Source organism: Stenella coeruleoalba (assembly GCF_951394435.1).
Source record: "Stenella coeruleoalba genome assembly, chromosome: X".
Classification (NCBI taxonomy): Eukaryota; Metazoa; Chordata; class Mammalia; order Artiodactyla; family Delphinidae; genus Stenella; species Stenella coeruleoalba.
Window position 1 is genome coordinate 106899946 of NC_137152.1, and position 15655 is coordinate 106915600.

General features: G+C 38.4%; 1 pseudogene across 1 annotated transcript in view; it reads left to right on the forward strand.

Annotated features, from left to right (window-relative positions):
* The first annotated feature begins 419 nt into the window (after positions 1-419).
* Positions 420-15655, forward strand: part of LOC307180654 (olfactory receptor 13H1-like) — a 34919-nt pseudogene continuing 19683 nt past the window's right edge. The window contains exon 1 of the transcript in view: positions 420-588. The product of the transcript in view is annotated as an olfactory receptor 13H1-like (transcript). The remainder of the gene's footprint in view (positions 589-15655) is intronic.

The following is a 15655-nucleotide window of genomic DNA, read 5'->3' on the forward strand; positions in this document are numbered from 1 at the left end:
GAGTTTTTGTAGAAGTTAACAATTTTTTCTAATATATATATATCAAAAACGAAGAATCTAGAATAGCCAAACAATTTTGAAAAAGAAAACAAAGTTGGATGACTCACACTACCTGATTTTAGGACTTACTCTAGAGCTAAGTACTGCTTTAAGCATGAGCAAATAGAACAACAGATTAGAATACGGAGTACAGAATTGGAGCCTCACCTACAAGAGCTATTGAATTTTGACAAAGATTACAAGGTAATTTGGTGGTAAAAAGATAGTCTTTCCAAGAAATGGTGGAGGAACAATTGGAAATTGCAGTGGGTTGATTAGTATCTCTCCCCCACAAAAAAATTATCTTCACTCAGAACCTCAGAATGTGATGTTATTTGGAGAAAGTTTCTTTGCAGATGTAATTAGTTAAGGATCTCAGGATGATGATACTGGATTTAGAATGGGCCCTAAATCCAATGCCTGATGTTCTTACAAGAAGAGGAGAGAACAAGAGACATAGCGAAGAAGGCCATGTGAAGATGGAGGCAGAGTTTGCAGTTATGCTATCACAAGCCAAGGATGGCCTGGAGCCACCAAAAGCTGGAAGAGGTACAGAAGGACTCTTCCCTAGAGACCTGTTGACACCTTGATTCTGGATTTCTGGCTTCTGGAAATGTGAAACAACAAATTTTATTATTTTAAGCCACCCAGATAGTGGTAATTTGTTGTGACAGTCCTAGAAAACTAATACAGATGCCATATGGGGAAAAAGTGAACCTCTACTCTTACCTCACACCATACTAAAAAATTAATTGAAGATAGATCATAGACCAAAGTAAATGTTAAAACTGTAAAGCTTCTAGAAGAAAATATAGAATATCTCTATGACATTGGCAGTGGTAAAGATTTCCTGGACAGATCACAAAAAGCACTAATCATTTATAAATGGATACATTGAACTTCATCAAAATTTAAAACTTCTTCAAAAATACCATTAAGGAAGGGAAAAGGCAAACCACTGACTGTGGGAAAATACTCACAATGTTCACATTTGACAAAATACTACATTTGAGATATATAAGAAACTCCTAAAAATCAATAACAAAAAGACAACTCAATAAAAATAAGCAAAGGACTTGAGCACATACTTCACAAAGAAAGATTCTAAATCACCAATAGTCATATGAAATGTACTCAGCATTATTTGTCATTAGTGAAATGTAAATTGAAACCACAATAGGAGGGTGATGTTAGGATGAAAAGTGTATGGGAACTCTCTGTACTATCATTATAATTTTTCTAAATATAAAGTTATTTCAAAATACTTTTTTTTAGAAACCCAATGAGATACTACCACATACCACCAGATGGTTAAAATTAACAATACCAACAACACCAATATTGGCAAGGATATGAAGCAACTGGAACTCATATATTGCTGGTGGCCATGTAAAATTTTATAAACAATTTCAAAAAACATCTGAAAACTTCTTTAAAATTAAACTTATATCTACTCTGACACAGCCATTAGACTCCTAGGTATTTACCCAGGAGAAGTGAAAACAAATGTCGACAAAATGACTTGTACATGAATGTTTATAGCAGCATTATTCAATATAGCTCCAAATCAGAAACAACTCAAATTCTATCAATAGGGGAATAGATAAAACAATTGTGATATATTCATACAATGGTCTATTCCTCAATAGTAAGAAATCAAAAAAAAAGAAATCATAAGCAATTAATACATGAAACAACATGGATAAATCTCAAAAACATTACATTAAGTAAAAGAAGCTACATACAAAAATGTGCATTCTATATGCTTCCATGCATATGACATTCAAGAACTGGCAAAACTAATCTGGGGGAATATAAAACAAAATAGTGGCTGCCAGTGGCAGTAGTGATTGACTGGAAGGGAACACGAAAGAATTTGGGGGGGTGGTAGAAATATTCTATATCTTTACTGAGGTTGTGGTTACATAGGTATGTACATTTTTCATAATTCCTCAGTTTTACATTTAGTGTATCTCACTATATGTAAATCTCACTTCAATTTTAAAGAAAGAAAAAGAAAAAGTCTCAGAGAGGCTAATGGATTGCCTAAAGTTTTATTTCAAGTTTATGCAGGTGTCTTCAGACCTAGATCTCACTGTCTCAGCAAACACCTTTATTGTAGGCAACTGATACTCCAACAACAAAAATGAGCAATTCCATACTCTTAGCACTTCAAGTCCAGTCCCAGGTGTATGAGAAGCTAACCCACTGTCTTCCAGCCTCCCTTTTTCTCCCTTCAGGTGCAGGTCTCAGATGCGTCTCCAACTCCTAAAAGAATGGGAGTTCTTCATAGAATACTTCAACTTTGCTTTCCAACTTGTCTAAGCCATATCCCCCAAAGCAACAATTATAAATGCATTTCAACCACCTCATCGGGTTTATTATGTTTTTTGGAAAAGCCAAATATGGAGCTGTCAACCTTTTGCTAGAGAAGTGAAACAGTAAGATAGGCACAAGATATTATACCCCACTGCTTATCCTGTCTTGTGGTACCATAAGGAAAAGCTATTTTTCTAACTGTTTGCTTTAATGACCTAGGATTTTAGTTTCCCGATTGCTACTGTCTAAGCATACCCTGATATAGCTATAGTCCCAGAAGTTGAAGGGGTATTAAGGGACCGTTGCAGCCCTTCATAAATACGTCTAATCTTAGGACATGCCAACTCAACAGAATAATTGATGGTATACCCTCAGAATGACCTAATACTTCATAAAGTACTTGCATACACATTTACCACTTTAGCTACATCCTCTCATCTTGCGAACTTGATGAAGAGATCTGCTTCTCGATAATAGTAGCTACCATTTACTGAACACTTTAATCAGGCACTGCTGTGCATTGTTATATTTTATCCCCAAAACAACCCTATTAGATAAGTATTACTGTATTCAATTTATTTTTCAGATGAAGAAACTGAGATGCAGAGAAGTCACACAATTAGTAGGTGGCAGATCTGGAAATTCAACTCAGGTTTGCCTGACAACAGAGCGCTCACTCAAATACTATGCTATGCTGCTTTCTTGCTAAACATTTATCAGGCCCATAGCCTGGGTTTGCTCACAAAGGGAGTTTGAGACATGAAAGCAACATCTGATATTTTATAGTAAATTCACCCCTGTATGATGGAAGGAGAAAAGAGGGTATGTGATCACACTCAGAAAATTGTTTCAAGAAATGAAAAGGGGGAGGGATTACTAGGAGAATCAAGTTATCAAAATATTTTCCTGGATAGTCTCTGTAATCATTGCAGAGCAGGTAAGGGAACTAATAAGTCATTGCCCAGGGACCCTGCCCCTTGAGTATCCAAAAGAGAAAAGCTTCTTGGAAATTGAATTTATGGCCATTAAATGTTTTCATTGCAATGCAATGCTTTCTTATTCAAGACATTAATGGCAGTTGAAAATACCTGGGGACCTCAAGGTAAATTGTTCGGCCTTGATAGGAATCTGGCATGACTTGCAAAGTGTTACAGAAGGCAGGTCCAGAATATGAGACTTGATCTCTTCTTAGATACCACAATGGGGTGTCTCTGGGTCCAGTCCTTAAAAGCTTCTACCTCACACAGGCAGTGGAGCCATCATTTTTTCAGAATAAGAAAATAATTTCTTTCAGTTCACGCCACAAGTATGAAGAAGAGTTTTTCAAGTTTCCCTGAATAGTTTTCCATATTTCTTGCAACAATAGAAGACTATTCAAATTAACCTCATCCATTCAGGTATTTAACATCAATAATATTCACATTCAGAGATAAAAGGGGAGCTTTTATATCTCGAGAGCTTCTTATTAACTGTTCTTATCTGGTCAGATTTCACTAGGCAGACCACAGGAAGTTGTAGATCCTAGCGCTTCCCGGATATTGGACTTTCTCCTACATCTCTGCCTGGGAACTGCCAGCTGAGTTATTGCTGTCGGAGAATTATGCAGTGTGTCTGGGCTTTGAGGTTATCTGATCAGCACAGGCAATGGTAAGTAAAGTTTACTTTCCCCTCAGCCAAAGAATTATAAACTCAGAGTCTCAGGCCTGGAGTAACTTAAAAAGCCATTTTGTCCAACTTCTAGTCAATGCCTACATCACCTGAGCATCATATTCAGGCCCCTGTAATATTAATAGAATAGAAATAAATTTATCAAGTACTTACTGTATACCAAGGATAATGTTTTATCAACCATCTCATTTAATATCCATAACATCACTCTAGAGTAGAAATTATTTTATAAATGACAAAACTAAAACTCAGAGAAGTTAGATGGTTTGGCCAAGGTCACATAAAGTAGCAAGGGCAAGATTCAAACCCATGTCTGTCTGCAGAGCCCACACCCTTAAACACCACATTGTCCCACATAACTGAATTATCTAGGATAACTCCAACTTCTAATACTCCATCATGATATTTCTGAAAGTTGCCTAGTAATTGTCAGAACATCCATATCAGTTTCAGATTCAGAAAATTCAGTTACCATTCCTCTATCGTCTCATTTTTCCTCTTCTCCCAACAAAAACAACTCTACTTTGATTTTTAATATTAGTCCCTTTTCATGGTGAGAAAAAAAATTGGCTAGCAGAAAAATGAAGCTGGTCATCAAATTCCAAGACAAAATAAAAGCCTCTATTGAACACAATACAGGAAATTTGGAACCAAATATAAATCTGTCAAGTGAACTCAAGATCCCCTGGTCAAAATACATCTCTCAGTTGTTCATTGGGTTCTATAATAGAGTGGCAAGACTTGTTTGTCTGACTTGTTTAAAGTTATTTGTATTCAGAGGTCCTCTCCTCTTCTACCTGCTAGGTGGTGACCACTTCCAGAGCAGGGACCATGTCTTACACTTATCTCTGTTTCTTTTAAAGAATCTACATATTTATCTTTCCAACATTTATTGAGCACCCTTTTTGTCCTTGACACTGTACTAAGCACTAGATACACTTTAAAAGACATACTCTCTCTCTCAGTCTCGTGAGGAAACCAAACTCTGAACAAACAGCTGCAGTTTAATACAGAGTGCTCTAATAGAAGTATATGCAGAGTCCTACAAGAACACAACAGGTAGCACAGAATGTACATTACAGATGCTCCAAATTCATTTGTTAAATTTAAGTTATTAAATAGGAGAGTTTAGCTCAGTAGAGAGGAACCATGAGGTGGATCAAGGCCAAAAAAAGTGTCTATAACCAATGGTTTCTCAGTGTACACTCCCCTTGCCTCCCACTTACTTCCCCGAATTAAGCACACAGAGGCTAAGGATATTAAAATGTAAGAACAAATTCTCTACCCTTAGTGTTTTACCACCAATATTTCACTCTGCAAATGTAATCTTAAAGGAGAGTATCCTAGTATCACATGGCCCAGAAATAAGTTATGAGTGGGTTGGAACTGATGGTAGTGGCAGAAGTGATGTAACCCAAACTTTCTTGTGTTAGTACTGGTTAAAGCTTTAGGGTTAGAGAGGGTGGGGTGAAGGATGCTTACCATGGGTGGATTAATAGTAACAAGCTAAAAGTGATATGGAGGTAAGAGCCTCTGGAAATTTTGAATAGACAGTTGTATAATGTTGGCTGGTAGAGAACAGTAAGTAATTGATGTTTCCAGAAGAGGTAAACAGTAAATAGGACTAGGTAATCTTACTGAAGTAATGAAAACCAATTACTAAACTAGATTATAGATTATTTGGGGATGGTTAGTAGGAAAAATGTTTGGGTGGCATACCAGTAAGAAAGGAACGGATCTGCTATCACCTCAGGAAAAAAGAGCTCGAAGTGTATGAGATTTTCCTATCTCCCCTTTCTTCCTCCCTCTTCCTCCCTCTGTACCCCCTCTGTGCTCACATTTCTTTCTTTCCTTGCTCTCATCTTTCTTTTTGCTCCCTAATTTCTGTCCAACAAGTATTTATTGACCCCTATTGTGGACAAAGCATTATACCAGGTAAGGAAATAAATGATACGTGGTTTCTGCCCTCAGAAAGCTTACAACATAGAGAGGGAGATAAACATGTACTATATATACACAATTAGCTACAATTTATTGAAAAGAGTGATATGTACTATAACAGAGGAAGAAAAAACCAAAAATACTGTGAGAGAACACTAGAGGAAAATATTAATTCTGAATTGGGAGAAAGGATTCTTGGAAGAGATTGATCAATAAATGTCTAGAATTTTAATGGAGAGAATAGGATGGTTAGCCATTCTGGTCAGAGCTGTGTGACCAAAGTCATAGAAAGTGGCACGTCTGGGGAATGGTGAGTATGGAAAATCTATGGAGGCCAACTCATCCTAGTTTGCCTGGATTCCCCAGGTTTGGGCACTTGAAGTCCTCCATTCCAGGAACCCTCTTAGTCCTGGGCAGAGAGTTTTGGTGTAGGACATTGAGTACATACATCATAGGGAGCAAATAAACAAAGGGAAAACCAAGGATCAGTGAACATAACTGACAGAAAGTTAGGTTGAGGACAAATAATGAAGGATAATGAAAGGTACTGAATGTCAGACTAAGAAGTTATGACTTGATTTCATAGGCAGTGGAGAATGAAACAAGCGTTTTGGATAAGGAAGTGATATAATCAAAATATAAGATTACTCCGGCAAAAATGTCCAGGACAGATGAAAAGGATAAAAAACTATTTTGGAACCTATTGACAGAGTCCGTGCAAAAGGTACAGAAAAGACTTTGACAAGGGAATCTCTATCAGGGATGGAGCAGAAAAGCCACATTAAAGAGACAGTGCAGTTTGGTGATACGTTAGTGGCTGATATGGGAAACTTAAGGAAAGAGGGACGATGACTAAGTTTCTCAACCTGCTTTATTGGGAAAATTCAGATGCCATTAGTACAAGTAGGGAAGAAACAATGACAGTTTTAAATAGGATGGTGACAAGTACATTTTAATTTTTTTAATTTTACTTTCCAATAGTCTGGGGCTTCAGAAGCCAAATGGACATGTGACTCTTGGGCTAAAAACAAAGCTATCTGGCCTCTAGCTATAAGTTTTTGGAGTCATGAGTACCAAGAGTTAGATGAAGTCATAAAACTAGACATGACTATCCACGGACAGAATAAAGTTACAGAAATTAGGAAGGAATATATGGTAGTCATTAGAGTCTTTCACAAGTAATCCAGTTCTTATTTCCTTCCAGATACATGACATCATTGCCATATGATTGTTTAGCCAACTAAACATGAGTAAAAGTGACTTCCAGGCAGAAGGTTAAAGAGGCAATGCACAATTCAATATGCCTCTTTTTTCCTGCCTCAGCAATCATTAAAGCATACATAAAGAAGACTCCTCAGTAAGTCTGGGTCCCTGGGTGACTTCAATGAGCAGAGACCCACCACAGATGAAAAAGTAGCATGAGCAAGAAGTAAACTTTCATTGTTTCAAGCCACTCAAAATCTGAGGGTTGTTTGTTGCTATAGAGCAAGCTAGCTTATCTTGAATGCTACAGAAACTTTAGAAATACATACATTTAGAAGTTAGAAAGAAGAAGCTAACATGGTAAAAGGATAATCAGAGAGGTGAGAGGTGAATTGAGAGAAATGGATCTTAGAAGACAAAGGAAGAAAAAATGTCAAGAGGTGGGAATGGTAAGAAGTGTTAGATGAAATTAAAGACAGAGAAATAACACTGGATTTGGTCCTTAGTAGTCCACTGGGTCACTTTCTAGTAGGTACAGTTGTGTGATGGAAATCGAAGCTCTGAGTTGACTTACTAATCTTGTATAGCTGGAATTTCGTACCCTTTGACTAATACCTTCTCATTTCTCCTTCCCTGCCCCCATCCCTGGCAACCACCATTCTACTCTCTGCTTCAATGAGTTTGACTATTTTAGATTCCTCATATAAGCAGTGTCACCTAGTATTCGTCTTCCTAGTCTGGCTTATTTCGCTTAGCATAATGCCCTCCAAGTTCATCCATGTTGTCGCAAGTGGCAGGATTTCCTTCTTTATCAAGGCTGAATAATATTCCATCATGTGTACATATGACATTTTCTTTATCCATTTATCCACCAGTGGACATTTAGGTTCCTTTCATGTTTTGACTATTGTGAATAATAATGCAATGAAAATGGGAGTGCAGCTATCTCTTCAAGATACCGATTTAAATTCCTTTGGATATATACCCAGAACTGAGATTGCTGGATCATCATTCCTAGAGATCTACTGTACAGCATAGAACCTATAGAGTATTTTATACTTAAAACTTTACTGAGAGGGTAGAACTTGTGTTCTTATCACAAATACTAACTGATAATAATAATAATAAAGAGGGAAGGAAAAAACTCTTGGAGGTGATAGATATATTTATGGCTTAGATTGTGGTGATGGCGTCACAGGTATATACTTATTCCAAACTCATCAAGCTGTATATATTAAATATGTACAGTTTTTGTATAGCGATTATACCTCAATAAAGTGTTTTAAAGATAAAAGCAGCATTAACAGGAAGGGTGGAAATGGAGCTAAGTAATAAAGATAACCCTAGTTAGAAGCTTGGTGAGGAGAGGAAGTTACTTAACTAGTGCCCTGCAGCCCTTTGAGGGCATGGTTCCTTCTCTCTCTTTCCATCTCTCTTTGCTTACTCTCTTCCTCCATATTCCCCTAATTTAACTCCCTGGATCTGTCCCTCTCCTAGATCTGTCTCTTCTCTTTCCTGCCTTCTCTATGCCCTTGCTTCTTTCTTCCATTTCTTCTCTCTCATAATTATGGCATTATAGATTCTCACAGTTGTATAGACTTGGCCTAGTTCAGGCTATGGTCTAATATGGGAGATCCCCCTACTGTACTGATAACCAGGCTGAAATTGAGTGTTGCATCAGTGAAGGAGTGAGCTCACTAATTCATGAAACTGCTTATTCCATCATATTAGATAACTCTAGTTATCTAGACCAGGGGTCCCCAACCCCCAGGCCATGGACTTGTACTGGTCTGTGGCCTGTTATGAACCGGGCTGCACAGCAGGAGGTGAGCGGTGGGTGAGCAAGCGAAGCTTCATCTGTATTTACAGCCACTCCCCATCACTCTCATTAGCACCTGAACTCCCCCTCTTGTCAGATCAGCGGCGGCATTAGATTCTCATAGGAGCGCAAACCCTACTGTGAACTTCACATGCGAGGGATCTAGGTTGCACGCTCCTTATGAGAATCTAATGCCTGATGACCTGAGGTGGAGCTGAGGCAGTGATGCTAGCGCTGGGGAGCAGCTGCAAATACAGATTATCATTAGCAGAGAGGTTTGACTGCACAGAGAACATAATAAATCAATTGCTTGCAGACTCATATCAAAACCCTATCAGTGAGTGGCAAGTGACAATTAAGCTGCATCTGGTGGCAGGCTTTCTAGTGGCAAGTGAGTTGATGTACTTCAATTGTACAGCTGCAACTGGTGGCAGGCTTTAAGTCAGAATCTGACACTTAATTTCACTCCACGTGGTGGCCCACCCATTATTTTATTTACCACTTCCGTCCTCACCTCTTTCCCACACTGTGCACTTGTCACAGTTTTGCTAAGCCCACAAGCTAACCCTAGCCAAAATGAATAAAAAACAAACGTCGCTGGAGAGCTTCTTTGAAAAGAGAATGATGAGACAATGATGAGACAGTGGAAGACTCTAAGACTGCCAACAAAAAGAAAGCTGCATTGAAAAGAAAATACCAAGAGTCCTATTTAAATTATGGGTTCATTGCAACAGGTGATTCACATTCTCCAAGCCCACCTTGTATAATATGCAGTGACCGGCTATCCAACGAAGCCATGAAGCCTTCAAAACTGCTTCACCACATGGAGACCAAGCACCCTGCATTAAAAGACAAGCCTCTGGAGTTTTTCAAAAGAAAAAACATGAACACAAAGAACAGAAGAATTATTGAAGGCCACCACTTTATCACATGTGTCTGCACTGAGAGCACCATTCTTAGTGGCTAACCGCATTGCTAAAGCTAAGAAGTCCTTTACTATTGGTGAAGAGTTGATCCTGCCTGCTGATAAAGACATTTGTCGTGAACTTTTAGGAGAGGATGCAGTTCAAAAGGTGGCATGTGTTTCTCTTTTGGCTAGCACTATAACTAGACAAATTGATGAAATAGCAGAGGATACTGAGGCACGCTTGTTAGAGAAGATTAATGAGTCACTGTGGTATGCAATCCAGGTTGACAAGTCTACTGATGTTGACAACAAGGCAACAATGCTTGTTTTTGTGCAATATATTTTTCAGGAGGATGTGCATGAGGATATGTTATGTGCACTTTTGTTGCCAACCAACACCACAGCTACAGAACTATTCAAGTCTTTGAATGATTACATATCAAGAAAACTGAATTAGTCATTTCTGTCGGTATATGCACGGACAGAATGGCTGCCATGACTGGACAGCTTTCTGGTTTCACTACTCAGGTCAAAGAGGTCACTTCTGAATGTGGGTCTATGCACTGTGTCATCCAGAGAAAAATGCTGGCTACCTGAAAAATGTCAACTGAACTTAACAACATTTTGCAGGATGTGATTAAAATTATCAGCCACATTAAAGTACATGCCCTTAACTCACATCTGTTTGTGCAGCTCTGTGAGGAGATGGACGCAGAGCACACATGTCATCTCTTATTCGCAGAAGTGAGATGGCTTTCTGAAGGTAGATGACTGGCCAGAGTTTTTGAGTTACAAGAGCCACTGCACAGATTTCTTTTAGAAAAACAGTCACCACTGGCAGCACATTTCAGTGACACAGAATGGGTCGCAAAACTTGCTTACTTGTGTGACATATTCAACCTGCTCAACGAACTCAATCTGTCACTTCAGGGAAGAACTACAACTGTGTTCAAGTCTGCAGATAAAGTGGCTGCATTCAAAGCCAAACTGTAATTATGGGGGCGATGAATATGAACATTGGGATTTTTGACATGTTTCAAACATTAGCAGAGATTTTGGAAGAGACTGTGCCAGGGCCTTCTTTCTCCCAGCTGGTGCATGACCACCTATCTCAGCTTTCAAGAGTTTGAGCATTACTTTACGACCACAAAAGACCCCTGAACTGGGAAGGAATGGATCCGTGACCCATTTGTGAATAAGCCAGGTGAATCGACTTTGTCCACACTAGAAGAGGATCAACTGCTTGAGATCGCAAATGACTGTGACCTTAAAAGTATGTCTGAGACAACTTCAAATCTCCATACGTTCTGGATTAAAGTCAGGGCGGAATATCCTGAGATTGCCACGAAAGCACTGAAAAGCCTGCTTCCATTTCCAACATCCTATCTTTGTGAAGCAGGGTTTTCTGTAGTGACAGCAACCAAAACGAGATCACGGAGAAGACTGAACATAAGCAACACACTTCGGGTGTCACTGTCTCCCATCACCCCCCGATGGGACCATCTAGTTGCAGGAAAACAAGCTCAGGGCTTCCACTGATTCTGCATTATGGTGAGTTGTATAATTATTTCATTGTATATTACAATATAGTAATAATAGAAATAAAGTGCACAATAAATGTAATGCACTTGAATCATCTCGAAACCATCCCCCACCCACCAGTCCGTGGAAAAACTGCCTTCCACGAAACCGGTCCCTGGTGCCAAAACGGTTGGGGATCGCTGATGTAGACAGAAAATCTGTCCTCCTACTCAGCTGAAATCTGCCTCTCTTTTAACTGTCTTCCAGTTCTAGTTCTACCCCCTTATACCACAACAAAATTATTCTCTTCTATACCTCATTCTTGATATTGATCTTCTCTCTTCTCTCTGCCTTCTTTGCTCCATTCCTTATTTTCATCTCTCACTTCCTATCTCTGTCTTTACCCTGAACTACAAACTTAACATTAGTTTTATGTTTAATATCCTTAGTTTCATCAAGTTATTGAATAAATTGGCCTTACTTTTAATAATATACATAAATTTAAATATAGATATCAGTTTTTAGGAGAGTTAGAAAACCACATTTCTAGCTATGCAAACAACTTAGATTATTGTGTATTTTAAATTACGTTTTTTACTACAAATAGAACTACCATATGACCCAGCAATCCCACTACTGGGCATATACCCTGAGAAAACCATAATTCAAAAAGAGTCATGTACCAAAATGTTCATTGCAGCTCTATTTACAATAGCCAGGAGATGGAAGAAACCTAAGTGTCCATCATCGGATGAATGGATAAAGAAGATGTGGCACATATATACAATGGAATATTACTCAACCATAAAAAGAAACGAAATTGAGTTATTTGTAGTGAGGTGGATGGACCTAGAGTCTGTCATACAGAGTGAAGTGAGTCAGAAAGAGAAAGACAAATACCATATGCTAACACATATATATGGAATCTAAGAAAAAAAATGTCATGAAGAACTTAGGGGTAAGATGGGAATAAAGACACAGACCTACTAGAGAATGGACTTGAGGATATGGGGAGGGGGAAGGGTAAGCTGGGACAAAGTGAGAGAGTGGCATGGACATATATACACTACCAGACGTAAAATAGATAGCTAGTGGGAAGCAGCCGCATAGCACAGGGAGATCAGCTCGGTGCTTTGTGACCACCTAGAGCGGTGCGATAGGGAGGGTGGGAGGGAGGGAGACGCAAGAGGGAAGAGATATGGGAACATATGTATATGTATAACTGATTCACTTTGTTATAAAGCAGAAACTAACACACCATTGTAAAGCAATTATACTCCAATAAAGATGTTAAAAAATAAATTACGTTTTTTGTGCATCAAGTGTTATATAAAGGAGGATTAAGCTTCCTCTTTTAAAAAAAATAGGTGTTTTTATGAAAACACTAATCTAAGAAGATACATGCACCCCAGTGTTCATACCAGCATTATTTACAGTATTCAAGACTGTAAATAATGGAAGCAACTTAAGTGTACATCAACAGATGAATAGATAAAGACGTGGTATATACACACAATGGAATATTAATCATCCAACAAAAAGAATGAAATTCTGCAATTTGCAACAACTTGGATGGACCTAGAGGATATTAGGCTTAGTGAAATAAGTCAGACAGAGAAAGACAAATACTCTATGTTATCACTGATATGTGGAATCTAAAAAATAAAATGAATGTATATAACAAAAGAGAAGCAGACTCACAGATATAGAGAACAAACTGGTGGTTACCAGTGGAGAGAGGGAAGGAGAGGGGAGCAAGATAATGGTACGGGATTAAGAGATACAAACTACTGTGTATAAAATAGATAAGCAAGAAGGATATGTTGTACAGCACAGGGAAATATAACCATTGTTTTCTAGTAACTTTAAATGGAGTATAAGCTATAAAAATATTGAATCACTATGTTGTACACCTACAACTAATATAATACTGTAAATCAACTATATTTCAATAAATAAATAAATTTTAAAATAAGTGTATTTAAGTTCACAAAGAAAAAGTTAGATTGAATATTTTAAAATCATATTCTTTTCTTCACAAACAAAACCATTAAAATTTTTGAAGTTACTTTTTACTTATGTATGGCTCCTGACTGATATGTGGGAGTTGAGTCAGTTATCCTCAGTAGGAAAAAGCTTCCTATACCTAAGGTGTTTATAAATGCAACTACTGAATTCCTAGGCTCCCTTACACCTTGAAAAGAGAAAAGAAGGTTGGATAAGGGGATATCTTGGTTGTATTCCTTCTTCCAGAAACAATAATCACTTATGTTTTCATACATTTATAATTTTCACAGCATTCCCCAATCCATTATCTTGTTGGGACTTTATATTTCTGTGACATAGGAAAGGCATATATTTTTCCTCATTCTATAGGTAATGAAACTGCAGCTCAGTTGGGTCACACAGCAAGTAAACAGTCAAATCAAAACTAAAATGCCCTTACTTCAGTATTCTTTCCTATGATTTACTCTGGTTCTTTCAGTTATAACTCAGCTACAGGAGAATACAATTATCCTGGGTAAGAGTTGCATGCAATTTCGCACAAAGCAAAACCCAAAATTGGCACAGGGCTGCCCTTGGCACATTCTTGACTTCTCTTCATGATCACGTCCTTTTTCAAGTTCCTTGAATTCTATTATCAGATCTTTAATTTCTACTGTATCTTTTACCCTCTTGTACCTAAGAAATTTTTCTCTAAAGACAAGAGATGCAGCCATAAAAAGAAACGAAATTGAGTTATTTGTAGTGAGGTGGATGGACCTAGAGTCTGTCATACAGAGTGAAGTAAGTCAGAAAGAAAAAGACAAACACCATATGCTAACACATATATATGGAATCTAAAAATTAAAAAATGGTTCTGATGAACCTAGGGGCAGGACAGGAATAAAGACGCAGACGTAGAGAATGGACTTGAGGACTTGGGGAGGGGGAAGGGTGAGATGGAACGAAGTGAGAGAGTGGCATGGACATATACACACTACCAAATGTAAAATAGATAGCTAGTGGGAAGCAGCTGCATAGCACAGGGAGATCAGCTCAGTGCTGTGTGACCACCTAGAGGGGTGGGATAGGGAGGGTGGGAGGGAGGGAGACGCAAGAGAGAGGAGATATAGCGATATAGGTATACGTATAGCTGATTCACTTTGTTATACAGCAGAAACCAACACACCATTGTAAAGCAATTATACTCCAATAAAAATGTTTAAAAAAAAAGACAAGAGATGTTCAAGACCTGAAATCTGACTGTAAGCAAAATAATTTTGATTTTGTTACCTAGGCAAAGACAAGGGAAATGTTCTGTTTAGGGTTTGAGATGCCTGCCCTTGTGTCTGATGGCTTCTATCATCATTCTGGGCCAAGTAAATGCCTTAGTAAGTATAGAAGTTCCTTTGAAGAGCTGCACTTCACCATGAAAACACTCATTACAGACATGAAATCAAGGATAGCCACCCCAAACAAATCTCTATACAAAATACCCCCTTGTAATACAAATTATAAGGAGGGTGTGGTTCTGCGTCTTCAGGTTTGAATGCTGAGTGAGAGGATGAGGAGCTAAAAACAAGGCCTCATTGACCTAACCACAGCTATGAGAAGATCCAAAGGATTATAGAGTGGCATAAACTGTTTTTTTTTCCTCCCTCTGGTGAAGTGAAGTTCTTCCTCATCATTCAGCCTTGCCCTTTTTCCAGTGCCTTCTTAGGATTACATCATGTTTGTCATACTTTCCTCCTTTTTCTCTTCATAGAAAGGATGATGATTTACCCAACTGAAGAAAATAATCCAAATGTGATGGAATTCATTCTGATGGGGCTCTCCAGACAGCCTGCATCTCAGCTCCTTCTTCTGGGCGATGTTGTTCATCTAATCTGTCACCTTGGTGGGTATATTCTCATCATTGTCATTATCCGGATTGATTCCCATCTTCACACCCCCCATGTACTTCTTTCTCAGCCAATTATCCTTCTTAGATATCTGCTAGTCTACAAGCTCCACACCCATGGTTCTGGTGAACTGCTGGAAGGACTTTCCCACTATATCCTATAGTGACTACTTTTTCCAAATGACGATCTCTCTTTACTTGGGAGTGATGGAGTGTTTCCTTCTTACTGTTATGGCCATGACAGGTTTATTGCCATCTCAGAATGCCTGCACAACAACGTTTGTATCTGGATGGTGGCAGGAGATTGGGCCAGTGCTTTCTTAATGGCTGTGATTCCTGTCCTAGTCACACCAAT